This window comes from Peromyscus maniculatus, chromosome 3 (assembly GCF_049852395.1).
Source record: "Peromyscus maniculatus bairdii isolate BWxNUB_F1_BW_parent chromosome 3, HU_Pman_BW_mat_3.1, whole genome shotgun sequence".
Lineage (NCBI taxonomy): Eukaryota > Metazoa > Chordata > Mammalia > Rodentia > Cricetidae > Peromyscus > Peromyscus maniculatus.
The window spans coordinates 145,657,818-145,670,679 of NC_134854.1; positions in this window are offsets into that span (position 1 = coordinate 145,657,818).

Here is a 12,862-nt window from a genome sequence, read left to right on the forward strand (position 1 = left end):
TTCCCCATATACCAGAGACTCTACAGGATCCTTTGTGCATATGTGGAAGCACTCCAGCCTCTATGTCCATTCTTAGATTCCTAAAGTCTCATTTGATGATAGAATTTTATGGTGTGGACCCTCTACCAATTTCTCTATGTTCTTCCGTCTTTGAATTTATTGATGTATAATTGACAAATAAATCATGTATATTTACATTACATTGTCTTGATTTGATATGTAAATGCATTGGGCAGTGGATACCACAATCAGGTTAACAACACCCTCTATTACCTAACCTAGTTGTCTGTCTGTGTGTGTGTGTGTGTGTGTGTGGGGTGTTAGAACATTTAAGATCTTCTTAAGCAAATTCAGACAGACAGGATGATGTTGTTACCATTGTCACTTTGATCCTCAGTGCTTACTCACATTTTCTCTGGCAGTTTGTGCCCTTCCTTCAGCATTTTCTCATGTCCCCAAACCTGCACTATTAGGAACCTTTCAGGATATTGGTCCCCATGGCTAGTGTGTCAGGTGCTGTGGGTATTGTGAGGCTGATGTGGGCCTCTAATGGTGGCTGATCCTGGGCTGGGTAATCTTCATCAACAGCAGTTTAAGAAGATGATAGCCAACCTTCTACTGGCACCCCCATGATTTTTGGTGTCTCAGGTTGGTGTATGCTACATTATGGGCAGCCTTTGCCCTGTGGATGGATGTGAAGAGACTCACATATCCCATGGAGCCTGTATGCTGATTAACACTTTAGAAGCCTTTTCAACTTCTTGTCACAAATATTTTGAGACAGAAGTTGACTTTGGTAATATCAATACTCATATAACTACCATCTATAGTGATGATTGTTGACTATTTGATAATTTGATATATATGTGTGTATATGCATACATATGCACATGTTATTTGATAGGGCATTTGAGAGTTAGTTTGATACATAAGACTAAAGTCAATATTTCAGTATATATAATCTGAAATTGTCATTGCACAAAAAAACTATACCATTATCACTCTTAGAAAATACTTAACATCTCTTTTCTGATATGGTACGTCACATTGCCTGTATTTCCTCAGCCATTCTCAAAATGTTTCTTATGGCTGTTCTGGTTATCTATAGCTGCAAACCTTTCATTATGAATTAAATTGTTCTACAAGTTCAGGCCATGCCTTGACGAGACTTCCCTCATTTCAGACTCAAGCTTCAAGTTCAGGAGTTCCCAAGGATGCCATTACTTCAAGTCATCTGTCTGCCGTCTCCCAGGATCCCATGATAACTTCAGATTTATAAGTTTCAGGATGACACACTGAAGTAATTATTCTGCTCTATTAGGATTATAGATTTGTTATGTAGAAAGATACACAGCAGAAATGGGAGGGACATACCAGATGAGGTCAGGGAGGGTCCTAAATAGTTAACTTCCATTGACCCCACATGTGCTTCATTTTCCAGAATGTTAATGATTGGCATTATACAGAATAAGACAATCAGGGGGCACTCATCTGAGCTCTGATGTTCAGAGATTTACCAGGGTTCATTATATAGGTGTGAGTGTTTGTTTGATAAGAGAGTGAACTCTGTCTTCTACATCACTTCCCTGCCAGGGTGAGCATCTCATGGCTCAAAGGTTCCACACTTTAATAACATGGTCAGTGTTTCTGAAATGGTGAGTTCCCAACAAAAATTGTCTTGTTAGCATGAACTATGAGAAAACTGAGCAGCATAAAGCATCATGGCCTGCCATGATAAAACAGACTTCCCAATAGCTTCAGGGATCCCAAAGAATTAGAGAGGTAACCGCCTATGAACTGGGTAAAAGTCCAGAGAAACTACTTGACAGACACCCAACATTCAACCCATATGACACTAATTTAGTTCAATACCAGAGATAAATAAAGCACACTTTTGAATATTTTATTTATTAATTTTATGTGTATAAGAGCTCTATCTGCATGTGTGGCTTTCTGCCAGTAGAGACCACCATGTGGTCACTGAGAATTGAACTCAGGACATTTGGAAGAACAGTCAGTGCTCTTAATCGCTGAGTCATCTCCTGGCAAGTTTTTGGTATTTTCTGCCTGTGTTGCAATGGTATCTTCTTTTCTATCAATGGGACTAATGCTCCATTTTAAAACTCAATAACATATATCTCCTGAGTAAATAGTAAAGGGATTAGGTGTAGATGCTGTGCTGTTTCCCAAGTACTTTCATACTCCTCTGTAAAAGGGCTGCTTTAAAGCCTTTGACCCATCTTCCTTTATATAGAGTATGTTGTCAACCCTAATTGACTGATTTGTCCAGGTCACTTTCACTGGCCCATAGGATGAGAATAAATCTGATTATCTAAATACAGGAGAATACTACACATTCAACTTAAAAGAAGCTGTGATTCTCTATGATTCTGGCCCCAAATCGATATATGTATGAAGATGTTGACCAACATATCAGTGACCCATAGCCAAACCCTTAGGACATACACAAATGAGAAATATTTGTTGTTTAAGCCACTTGAATATTGTGCATGGTTTATTCTAGTGTATGTGGGATATGATAGCTTTAGAAATATATTTTGCTGAGAAGGTAAAACTCCTGAACACATCTGTGACTGGAGTGAAGTGGTGTGTTGGTATATTTATCACCATGGAAATAGTCAATTGGTTTAATAATTACACAGGAGTTCATTTTCTGTCATATCTTGTTTCTTTCCTTGGAGTACCTCATTACTTAGTAACTTAATGAATAAAGAATGGTGTAGGGAGGGCAAGGCAGGTATCTGTGGAAGGGTCAGGTGTGGGGAAGCAATGATCTGAACCTGGGTCTGGGTGACCGTGCTGAGGGCTGGCCTGACAGCAGAACTGGAGCCCAAGCAGTGAGGGGAATGTCAGCATGCTGGTGAGAAAGTGTCTGGATTCAAGAGAGAGTCTACAAGCAGCAGTCTGGTGTGAGACCTCAGAGCCTGAGAGGTGAGGGGGAAGCTATGCTATAAAATGGTCACTTGTAGGGAGTCTGTGCTCCAGCATGTTGAGGAGAGTATCAACTCACTAGGTCACTTCTGGTGGGGAGTCAAAACTGGAAATAGGAGAGGAGAGGGTCCTAATGGAGGAACTGGGTATTCAGAAGGGTAAGGAGCACACCTGTGCAGAGTGAGGAGGCATTTGTGCAGAGTTGGAAGACACCTATGCAGTGTGAAGAGTGATGTGCTATAATCGTTTTATACACTGTGAAGATATGTCAGTATGATTGGTTCAATAAACAAACTGACTGACTAATATCTTAACAAGATAAAGAGAGGTGGTAAAGCTGACCTGATAATGATGGAATGAGGAAGGGTGGAATCAGAGGAGTCTCCAGGAGAATGAGTTGAATACAAAATGGGACAGAGGTAAAAAGCCATGGGCCTCAGGGTAGCACATACATTAATAGAAATGGGTGAAGTTGTAAAAGTTAGTTAGTAACACGCCTGAGCTATTGGTGGAGCATTTATAATTTGTATTAAGTCCCCAAGTCAGTTATTTAGGAAGTGGCTGTCTGTTATTTGGGAACTGGCAATCAGGACAAAAAAACTTTGCCTACAGAGTAGAACACCTGTTTAGAGTGAGGAGGTTACCCATGCATAGGGAGAGGGTACCTGTGCATGGTGAGGAGTGCATCCATGCAGAGTGAGGAGGGCAACTGTGCTTATTGAGGAGGGTACCTTTACAGAGTGATGCGGGCTCATCTGCATGGTGAGGAGAGTATTTGTGGTGAAGAGGGCACCTGTGCATAGTGTTGGCTCCATACTGGACTGGGATTCAGAGACATAGAAGGTTTAAAGGAGCATCCTTGCAGCGGGTAGACCAGGCATGGGTAAACAGTGTCTCTATGGTGGATGTCATCATGGGACCTTAGTGTCTAGTAGGATAAGGAGAGCATTGTTGCTTGGTTGTGGATGTCCTGGCATTGAGTGTAGTTGTCGAATAGGCCAAGGAGAGTTTTTGTACAGAAGGCAGAGCTGGTATGGGTTTCAGAGACTGGCGAAGTAAGGATGCTATCTACCTGGTGGGATAGCTCTGTGTGGCCACTTAGTACATTCCAGGGGGATGAGGGCTTCTGTACATGAAGGTAGCCTTGGTGGAGTGTTAAAGCCTCAGCAGGTAAATGGAGGCTCCTCAGGGATTTGCAGAAGGAGTCAGAGCACAAGCCTAGTGTAGAGGCTTCATCCATTGTGACCTGAGATCTTCAGCAAATGTCTGGTCCTGAACATCCAGCTAAAGGAAGGAAGGCATCAGTTTAGGGACACAGGCTTGACCTGAGGGCTGGAGCCCATCCTGGAGAGACAGGCAGCTTAGTGGAGGACGTGGGAGGATGATGGGCAGCATCCAAGAGATTGTCACTTGAGAGCTTTCCATAGAGATAATGAACACAGATTTTTTCATTCACAGAAGTAGGTAGAAATGCTGAAATTTGGGAAAGAATTGAGACCCGTGGTGGCATTACATTAAAATGGGGTAATAGTGTGAACCCTCGGTTTTCAGGATGTTTGGAAACAAAAGTAAGAGAAAACCTAGAAACAAGAAAAATGTGTGTGTGTGTGTGTGTGTGTGTGTGTGTGTGCATGTGCGTGTGCGTGTGCGTGTGTGTGTGTGTGTGTGTGTGTGTGTGTGTATGTTCCCCTCTAGAAGGCCTGAGACAGTTAGGTTTTACTCCCTCAGATAAAAAAGTCCAGGTCCACTGGTTCCTTAGGCTCTGTGCTGCTGGAGGCTGGACCTCAAGGCAGCAAAACATGTGCTGTTTGCTTATTATGTGTCTGAATGGGAGTAGTCAGGGGAGATTTCAAGAAGGGAAGTGTTCGGAAGAGTTGGAGGCTGAGCATGTGGGTGTGAGCTGGAAGACGTCTGCAGGAGGAACCCAAATGATCCCATTATTAGCAGCTAGTTTAAGTTCCCCTCTGGTATATTGTGATCCATTAATTCTCCCAACTGTTCCCAACAACAGTGCTGTGAACCCAAAAGATTCAAGGCTTGTGCTGAGCAGTGCAGAGATCAAGGGAAGAGAGGCATGAGGAGAGAGACAGCCTCCTCCCACAGCTGCTAACCAGAGCTGTGTCAGGATGTGGTCAGTGGCCCAGTGAGTGGAGAGAGCCCATGAGTGAGTTTGAAGACAGTGGGAAGCAGAGAGCTCAGAGGAGCAGCTTCAGAAGGACCTGGATGTGAGCTTTGCCTTCCCACCTGCTGGAGGCAGCTGAGTGGGAAGTGGGAGCCCACACAATGGTGAGGGGCCAATGGTCCTCTAGAATGTGGTGTCAGAACTTGGCTGTGCAGTCAAAATGGATGTTGTCGTGCCTTAAGTGTTTGCTCACGTTGTCCAGTTCGTCTGAAACCACGTTTGCATACAGAAGCACATGAATTTATGTTTGGTGCAGAGTGTCTTAGGACAGAGTTCTCTAACTGTATGGTTCCTTTTCTCCCCTCCTTCCTATTTCTTTCCTTCCCCCTCTGAGTTCCCTCTTTATAGTATTTGTATATCGTGCTGAGTAGGGTTGAATGCTACAATTTTTATCTTCTTGTTTTAAGATATTGTATCTCTGTATGTGATTCGAGTGATTCCGTGGTTTCTCATTCTCATGTGGTATATCCCAGTGGGAAATCCCTCATCTCTCATACAAGTGTGTGATGTGACAACTTATTACCATAGTACTGTAGTCCCAAATTTTAAGATATGGAACTGAGAATACCAGAAATTAAATGACTTGCCCAAGGTATAATAAATAAGAGGTGTGTATATTTTAGTAAGTTCCTCAGGTTCTAAATCATCCCATTAAGAAGGGCAGATGCACACATGAGCTCACAGAGATTGTGACAGCATACATTAGACCTGCACAAGCTCAAGCCAGACCAACTCCCAGCATGGAGGAGGGGACGTGGGCACAGAGTCTCACCCCTAACAGAGATGTTCTTCCCAATTGATAGCTTCTGGAAGAGGGAAAACCAGCTTTCCCTAGTGGAGTGTCACTAGGTACATCAACCACACTCTAGGGCAGGCCCCATGCTCAGGAGCAGTTGACAAACACAAATGGACTCCATGTTTTTTGTTCTTTTAATGAGAGAAAATAAACACGAAGTCGGTGGGTAGGAAGTTTGGAGAAAATCCAGAAGAAGTGGTGACAGGAAAGACTATGATCAAAACATGTTGTATTAAGTTCTTAAAGAGTAAATAAAAATGTTATTTAGAAAAGGATAAAACTATCCACCATAGTACTGATGTGAAACATTTTCATCCGATAAGAAAGTCTTAGAAAGGGTGTAGGAATGATCAAATAGAGGTGAGCCTTTGGGATACTTGCCTGCATATTACATAATACAATAATGTACGGTGGGCTGAGTTTTTTTTCAGTTTTATTTATTTATTTTTTTCTATTATTGGCTTTGTACAGTATAAATTCTTATCCTAATAGTGAAATGTTTCACTGAGGCTTGCCCAGTAATTGAGTAAAACTGAAACTTATTAAAAGCCACAGTCATCCTAGGGTCCCCCCTGCTTTGTAGCCTTCCTAGTTTTGTGGGTTGCAGTCTGATTGTCCTTTGCTTTATATCTAGTATCCACATATGAGTGAGTACATACCATGTTTGTCCTTCTGGGTTTGGGTTACCTCATTCAGGATGATATTTTCTAGTTCCATCTATTTGCCTGCAAACCTCATGCTGTCATTGTTTTTCTCTGCTGAGTAGTACTCCATTGTGTATATGTACCAGATTTTCTTATTCCATTCTTCAGTTGACCGTCATCTAGGTTGTTTCCAGGTTCTGGCTATTACAAATAGTGCTGCTATGAACATAGGTGAACATGTATCTTTGTGGTATGCTTGAGCATTCCGTGGGTATATGGTGGACTCAGTTTTCAAGGGAAAGCCAGAGATTCAAGTGGAGGAGAAGCTGCATGCGTAGTGGGGGAGGGGTAACTTGGGCACACATGACCTTGATTCCCACAAACTTCACTCACAGCTTTCAGACCCCTATTGCCTCTATCCCTTTTCAAAGTAATTTTTTTTGAGAATTACCCTCACTTTTCTTTTTCAGATTCTGGCAATCAGAGGAACAGGGGGCAAGAAGGCATTTTGTGTTGTGCAAATTATCACCCTAAAGTTAAAGGATGGGGCAAAGTGAAGTCTCTTATGATAGTTATTATAGTCAGTTTGTGAGATGATGCAGCTGTCTTATGAATCAAACATTCTCTATGGACACGTAGCATGGTTGGAGTGAAATCCATAATTATGGAGATAGCTAGGGATCAAACATAGGTGCTTGGTATTGTATTAGTAGTCCAGGGTCTTAGTAATTTCTCTCTCTCTCTCTCTCTGGAGTCAGGGTCTCACTGTGTAGTTCTGGCTGTCCTAGAACTCACTATATAGACCAGGCTGGTCTCATACAAAGATCCTTCTGCCTTTCCTTCCTGAGTGCTGGGATTAAAGGCATTTGACACTGCATCCGGACTCTAGTAAATTCTCGATGTCTGTAGAATTTTATGTAGCTGGGTTAGAGACTCTTCCATTTATGAGAACAGTGGCTCACATTTGTCCTCATTCATCCATTTTCTCATTCTTAAAAGAAGCATTTTCTCCCTGCAGCCACTATGCTAGAGAGCCTTTTGTGCACACACAGAAAGCACTTGTGTCTCTCTGCTAAGGTCTGTCTGATGCTAAGGCTTTACTCACTGATTGGATGCTGTGGTTCTGCTCCCATCTGCTGTTTGTCTTTCCTCTTTGGCTTTGTTGATGTATAACTGACTAATAAACTTTTGTATGCTTAAGATACCGATGTGCTGATCTGATGTATGTATATACTAGGAAATGATCATAGGTTAGCTAACTTAACAAGCTAGTTATGCATTACTGAAGGCCGTGGCCATTTATTTGTGTTTGTGCAGAAAGAACACATAAGGTCTTCCTAAACAAATTCCTGTCATGCTGTAATACTATTGACTGTTGTCACCACGGTGCACACTGGTCTCTAGAACTTCTCTTGGATCTGAATTTTCAGTTCACCATCATCATCCTATTTCTCCCAACACTCAGTTCCTTGAAATTGCTCTTGACTTTATCCTGTGAGATTTACTTGTGAAGATTCCACACAGAAGTGGGATCTTATCTACACATGGCCATCCCAATGTGACCCCAGAGTTTCTGCAACTGTGCCTTTCATTAGCTGCTCATTTCCTGACCACAATCAAACTCAAGTTCTTTCTATGCAGGTTTCGGTTTCATGTGTTTCAGATTTACAAGTTCACTTCCCAGAGAAGAAGGTGCACAATAATTCTGGGGGGACTTTTTTATTTTCTTCCTTAGACAAGGTTTCTGTGGAGACCTGGCTGTCCCAGAACTTGCTCTGTATAGCAGTCTGGACTCGAACTCAGAGATGTCTTTCCCAAGTACTTGGATTAAAGGTGTGGGCCATCATCGCCTGACATCGGGGGGACTTTTACTTTGTTTAAAGTGAACTTTCCCCATTATTGTTTCTACCACAGAGACGGGGTGGAGGAGGCAGAAAGGTCCCCTTCATTAAGCTCCTGACTGCACAGTAGAGTGAACTTGAACTGCAGCATAGCCCCAGTACTCAGTGCTGGCAGCTTCATGCTATTTTGTACTTTATGTACTCTTTAATTTTCCTCAGAGCACTTTTAAATACACAGATAGGTCACAAAATAAAATAAGGTCTGTGTTTGCAGGGTGATAGTAAACTAAAAACTCTCCAGGTGAGTCCAGGTCAATGAATGGTCCTGTAAGAAACACTGAATCGGCTATTTCTTTTAGCTCCATGGTTTGGGTAATTCATCAACCCCTTCAACTGAAACAAGATTTTAATTGTATTACATCTATCGAACTAAGATTCTACAAAGGTCATCCAATCACCTTCTATTTCTACAAATTTGAACGGTTTCTAATGTACCAAACACCCCTTAATATCATGATAGTCCTGCTTTGGTCTTGAGTGCTGGGTCAGGTGCTACCTAAGTAATGGAAACAAGTGTCGCTTTTGGTTCACAAGTGGAGCAGAGGTGTCAGGAGAGGAGAGACCTGTGGTTTGTAATTTAAACCACACTGGGGCAACAGAGTACTGTTTTATTCCTGCCTTTCTTAGACAATTCCCACAGTTCCAGGGCATGGAGCCCTTGCTTCCCCACAGTAGCTATTTCCAGGGTGTGTGTGTGTGTGTGTGTGTGTGTGTGCTGCTACATCTGGCTGAAATATTCAGAATTTTTGTTTAAGTGCAGATGATGTCCTGTTTTTGCCCTGACACTTGCTAGAACAAACCCAGGGGAAAGGACAAGCCTCCAAGGGAAGGCTAGGACAGTGGCACTGTTGAGTGTCTTAGTTCCTAGACCTACTTCTCTGGAAAAAAAAATCTGTGTGAGGAGCTGAGCCAGGCTTTCCTTTTCTGTTACTGGAGTCTAAGAAATGTTTGCTCAGACTTACTCAAATTCAAATGGATCAAGAACCTTCACATAATATTTCAGACCCTGAATCTGATGGGGCAGAAAGTAGGGGATAGGCTTGACTTCAATGGCCCAGGGAAAGACTTTGAACAGAACTTCAATAGATCAGAAATTAAGACAAACAGTTAATAAGTGGGATCTCATTAAACTAAGGGCTTCTGAACAGCAAAGGCTGTCAGTGGAATCAGAAAGAATTCAATACCAGCTGTATATCTGATAGAGAGTTACTATCTAGAATAGACAAAGAGCTTTAGAAAAAGGAAAGTACTCCCGCAAAGGAAAGAAAATGAACAACTCAATAAAAAGAAAGAAAACAACTGAAGAAAAATCCTTACCCACACAATTTAAAAATTCTTGGAGATTTTTTTTCTCACCCTAGTCAGAGTGATTAATGTAAGACAAAAACTAACAACAACAATGAAACCCAGCAGCAACAAATGCTGAGCTGGATGTGGGAAATGGGAACACTTATTGATTGCCAGCAGGAGTGCAAACTGGAGTAACAACTGTAAATATCAGTGTGGAATTCCTCAGAAAGTTAAAAATAGTGTCTGCCACAAGATCAAGCTATACCTCTCTTGGGCATTCACCCAAAGGACTCCGTATCCTAATCTAGAGACACATGCTCATCCATGTTCATTGATGCTCTGCTCACAATAGCCAGGAGAAAAAGGCCTAGATGTCCATCAGCTGATGAATGAATAATGAAATGTATATGTATGCAATAGAATATTATTCAGTTATTCAGAAAGATGAAATTATGAAATTTTCAGGCAAATGAATGAAGCTGGAAGCATTCATCTCTGTTGTCTAGCTATCATAGTGCTGGAAGGTGCTGTCCATGCTACCAGAGAAGAAAAGGATTCATCAATCTTATCCAGCTCTGAACCCTGGGTGCTACAAGTATGATTTGACTTGGCAAGACCTACCCACTGCTGGATAGTGGCTGCAACATCATGACAGCAACCAACAACTTTCTGATTAAATTTAAATTTAGCTCCATAAGATGAAGCACACATCTGAAACCATTATTGGGCTAAGAACCTGTGACTAGAGTGATCATAGGCTATAGGGGAGAATCTATTACTATTATTTAGCTAAAGGGACATAATATACTGGCTCTTAAAGACTTACCATTAAACCTGAATCAATGTATCAGCCCTCTCCTGAGAAGCTTTAGTTTGCTGTAGATGATGATTAATACAGAGACCCACAACTGGCCAAGGTACAGTGAATAAGCAGAATGTTCACCCCTAAATGGGACATGTAATGGGGGATTTATTAAGGCAACTCCATGTAGCTAGAAGGGAGGTTTATTTTGGGGTAACTTACAACACGTAAATGGATGGTTTACAAGTTCCGGGAGAGGTGCAGTGCAGTCCAGCAGTGTTCTCGGGGGAACTCTGCTTGGTCTACCATCCAACACCCAGGATCACCAGGATCCAAGAGAACCGGCACATCTAGATCTCGGGTCTTAGGTAGGGGTGACAGTTACCGGAAGCCTCACTGGGGGTAGAACTTCCAAGTCAAAGCTGGTAAAGCTACCCGCTACATCCCCCCTTTTGTCCAAATAAGAAAATTCTAAGCTAATACAAAACTATTCACAATAGGAATGATGGTCTAATATTGTCCATGAGGAATAAGGGATAATGACTTAGACAAGATGGAACTACAACCAACATGAACAATATCAAACAAGAGACACATACTAAAATCCAGAGAAGTCTGGAGCATAGGTAAATGGCATGTTACAAAGACTATTCCAAAAGGTGTCCTATCCTAAAGAACCTAAACTTAATATGTTCTAGCTAAGATACAAAAAGATTGTAACTATAACAGTTAGTCTTTAATCCTATCAAAGACCTGAGAAAGAATATAATACTTGAGAAACGGGAGAAGGATGCAAGCAACTTTTCAGTCTTGTGAGAGTAGACAGAGACAGCTGGTAGCCTGGACAGTCACCTAAAGTTACTCAGCATTGCTGGTGCATTCAAGTTGGCTATAGGCCTAGAGTACCTGTCAGACCATTTTACTGTCAGCAGTTGAGTCAAGGGCAGGTCTTTGCCCATTAGGCCATTTTGTACCAAGATGAAGACAAACTTTCAAATGGAAATGTCTCAGAAGCCCAACATTGTCTTGGGATCAGATCAGTGTTGCCAGGAGCAATAAGAAACATTTAAATGACATATTCTTCAGGTTTATAAACTTTTGATGATTACTTATCTATCTGACATATGTTTCTGTAAGTCTGGAGAACCTAACTAACATAACTATAGAGATGACCAACATAAGTGACTATAAGTCTTATCTACCTAGATAACCTAAGGACTAAGACCTCACATAAACAGGGTAAACAGTCTGTAAGCAAATGTACAGTAAAAGAACAATGACTTCAAAATTGTGACAATACACAAAATAACTAAAGCAGAGGTGGAAATATATAGAACAATATGCAATATGACAATAATCCTAAATATATATCAATATACCAAATATCCTAAGTAGAGGTAGAACACACATACAGGATAACAAATATAATTTTATATTTGTGTCAATATAGAAAACATTTCAAATAAGAGTAGAAATATATGTACATTACAACAAATATGGTTCTGTATTTGTATCAATATACAAATTATCTGGAATAAGAATATAAACATAGTTTACATTTGTATCAATATACAAGAATCCATAACAGTGCAATTTATCTAAGGCTGATATTTTACTAAATTAGTTTACTAGTATAAATAATAATCTACTTTAATATCCTATACCTATCCATTCCCTTTAATTAGGTAATATTATATTCTTCTCAGGTCTTTGATGTAGTTGAAGACTATATAGTTATAATTTTCCTTAGTTATGATGAAAGATAAGTTAGATATGAAACCTTAGACTCCCAAATATAGGATAAATAGAATATTTTCTTTGAATTTGCCAATTATAAATAGACTAGATATTGTAACTGTAATTCTTGTTTGATAACTGTTTTGTTATATATAATTTTACTATGTTAAAGTTAAAACTTTCCTTTTTATTTAAATTGAAGGGGGGAATGCTGTGGGATAATGTTTTTGTACACTGGTTTATTAAAATGCTGATTGGCCAGTAGCCAGGCAGGAAGTATAGCGTGGATAAGCAGACAAGGAGAATTCTGGGACCAGGAAGGCTGAGTCAGGAGATGCCAGCCTGCCATTCAGGGAGCAGCATGTAATGGCACACAGGTTAAGCCACAGAACATGTGGTAACATATAGATTAACAGAAGTGGACTGAGTTTAAATGCTATGAGATAGTCAGTGCTAGGCCTGAGCTAATGGCTGAGCAGTTTTAATTAATATAAGCCTCTGTGTGTTTACTTGGGTCTGAGCAGCTGTGGACCAGGCGGGACATAGGACAACTTCTAG